Source organism: Nannospalax galili, unplaced genomic scaffold (assembly GCF_000622305.1).
Source record: "Nannospalax galili isolate Female #2095 unplaced genomic scaffold, S.galili_v1.0 scaffold2127, whole genome shotgun sequence".
NCBI classification, from domain to species: Eukaryota; Metazoa; Chordata; class Mammalia; order Rodentia; family Spalacidae; genus Nannospalax; species Nannospalax galili.
Window position 1 is genome coordinate 381,544 of NW_008356163.1, and position 3,490 is coordinate 385,033.

Here is a 3,490-nt window from a genome sequence, read left to right on the forward strand (position 1 = left end):
TGTGTGTATGTGTGTTTTGACTGCATGTATGTAATTCATAAAGTTGCCTCCTTGTCATGCATTTACTGCAGAAGTCAGAAGAGGGTGTCAGATTCCCTAAAATTGGAGTTATGGATGAGTGTTAGTTGTCATGAGATGCTGGGAGCTGAACCTGGCATTCTGCAAGAGCATCAGTGCCCTTTAAACACTGAGCTATCTCTCCGGCTCCTCAGAAATACTTCTTGAAGCATTCATAATTCAAATATGGCCTTGTATAAGCAAGTTATAAAAAGTTTCTTAACTTTCTATATAAACACAGTCCAAACTAACATATAAACACCTTAATCTTTCCAATCGCTTCATATCTAATACTAATTATTTAACATCTATTTCCATTATATTTAGAGAAAAAAATGGAGATTCTGTAGTGCAGTTAGAATACCTAATTCCATGAACTTCTGATTACAATAATAGATGCTATAAGGAAAAATGATGCCCTAGAAACCCTAAGAGAAATGCACATAGTGTGTGAACATTAATGCATATCTATACCTAGGAGCTGATTGGTAAGGAACGCAGTGTCTGATAGAAGAGACTTCCCTCAGAATGACAAGCAAGCAGTGCAGCACCTATCAAAGAAGCTTCTTTTTGCAACAGGTCGAGGCTACCACAGAGTTGCACATCCGGTAAGAATCAGAGAACATATACCTGGAAGATGCCCAGTACTACGTGACACATCTGCAGTCAAATCTCTACAACCAAAGCTCATGGAACATAAGGGGTAGAGAGAGGGTTAATGTACCCTCAAATCTCACCAGTGAGGCTTCAATGTACAACAGAGTGCAATACACACAGTAGGCCACATCTGACCAAGTTTTGGAGAATAAAAGATTGTAGAATATAGGATGGGACTCCTATATGGAACCTCACTCACCCATGACTCAGGTACAATGGACCATTGCAGAAGAGGAGACAAAAGATTGTAAAAGCCAGGGCTGGTTCATGAATATAAGGAGGTTGAGGCTTCCAGGCTACTGGTGGCTTACTCATGTAACCTGTAGCAGTGGTGACATCGAATGGGAGACCTGTGTCAGCTCGATTAAAGAAGGGCCCAAAGGGGATGTGAGAAATACGTAGCTGGGAGCACTAGATGGAGAAGTATTTGAGATGGCTGCTGGGTGAGGGAGAGCATGATTTACATATGAACGCTGGATGGGCTGATTAGACACCAGTGGATGCATTTACAGTGAAGGACATTTAGTTACAAAGACATGAATGAATAGGACTCAGCATGTAGGGTGGAGAGCTGAGGGTTTGGTGGGGTGATATGGGAAGGCATAGATGGTGAAGGGGGACTGAATTTTATTGGGAAATGTATGAAGTTTTAAAAGTCCAATTAAAAACATTACAGAAAAAGATAATGACATGAGAATGAAAATAAATAGAATCTTTCTTTAAATGTTATCAGAAACCATGTTTTTTTAAAAACAAAGACAGGTATTGTGATGGCTAATCCTGGGTGTCAACTTGATTGGATCTGAGATTAACTGAAATGAAAGAGATCTTCTTGATTGGATCATCTAAAGCCAGAAGACACACCCTAAATGTGGGTGTTACCTTCTGATGGCAGCAAGTAAAAGACCAGAGCAGAGGAGAACACCAGGCTTCTTGCTGCTTGCCTTCCCTCTCGCTGGTGCGTTCATCTTGCTGCTGTAGACTGAAGAATAGCTGATCTTATGAAATTTGTCACACCTTCAGTGCCAGATTGGGACTACTGAGCCATCCAGCCTTGTGGACTGAGTGACTACGGATCATTCTACTGGTTCTGTTTCTTTGGAGAACCCTGACTAATACAGGTATAAAGATTATTGAGACTTTTTATGAAATACACAAAAATTCAATAAAAACAAATTAAAAAAAGAATAAGAATGGGCACATGTGGTATATATACAGACAAGCAGGAGATACATATACAAATAAATGATTAAGTGAATAAATAAATAAAATCACTTAAAATCATAAGATGAACATATATGATCAGAAAAATATAATAAAAATCCAGTTAGAATACATAATTCCATGAACTTCTGATTACAATAATAGATGCTATAAGGAAAAGTGATGCCCTAGAAACCCTATGAGAAATGCACATAGAGTGTCTGAACATTAATGCATATCTATACCTAGAAGCTGCTGTGTAGGGAATGCACTATCAGAAGAGACCTCGCTTAGAGTGACAAGCATGCCATACACAACTCATCAAAGAAGCGTCTTTATGCAACAGATAGAGGCTACTGCAGAGTTGCACATCTGGTCAGGAACAGAGAACATACACCTGAGAGATGCCCAGTACTAGGTGATACATTTGCAGTTGAATCTCTACAACCAAGGTTAATGGAATATAACTGAATAAGGGTTAGTTTGTATTATATATCTATTATTGTTTCAATTTATCAGGTGACAAAATTGTTTCATCTCGCAGTCTGCCCTGTGACTTCCTTGAGTACTGGGGCTCCTATATTCAGGACACTAGGATGAACTTCTCATTTTCTTAGCTATTTTAGATGATGTCGATAACTGGGTGTTTATCTTTAAATTTAAAAAGGCAAACTAAAATATTTTATTATAGTTAGCAAATAATAGTAATGTTATTACTGTTACTACTAATAGAATCGTTAGTTGGATAAGAGACTTTTTACTCCATTACATGTTATTCCGAAATCTCTGAAAAGCAGGTACTTTGCAGTCAGACAAACATGAAGTTCACGGGACTCAAGAAGCTTTCTGTTACTTTTCATATAACATTTTCTTTCTATATAATATTGTTATTGTTAGAAAAAAGTATTTGAATTTGCAATATACATGGAGATCAAATACAGAGTATCAATTTATGTGCAAACCTATAACCTTTAGCAATATGCCCATAATGACATAAAATTAAATATAAAGATTTTGCTCTCAATATTCCACTGCTGAGTAGACACTTCAAACACACATTTGTAGAATGCATAGTAGAGGCATTTTATGGTTTGAATGGTTAAATAAAAGATTAACTCTGTCTGAATAAAAGACTGAGGAAGTCAAAGAGTAAAACCTTACTGTCATATTGAGGAAAGGGTGAATTCTATATTTGGACAAACATAGAATTTGGATTGCATGCAAAATTCCTTCTTTAAAAATTTGTAGTAATTAAAGAGCCACTATAATAACATACTGTAGAAATGTATACAGCATTTGACTTTTCCTTTAAAGAGTTTCCTTATGCACAGTTTTGAACATATATTTGTCAAAACAGATCTAACTTCCAAATTCATTACAATGTTTTTTGTTGAACATCCATGAAACTTGGAACCTGTAAGCTTTTACCCACATTTATACAATGACTCAATACTTACTCATACTTACTCAGGGATTATTGGAAAGGAAAAGAGGAATTTTTATGACCAGAATGAAGAAATATTAAGAAATGTAGTTGATGTTGAGGAGAATGTTTGCTATGGAGATGGAGCTA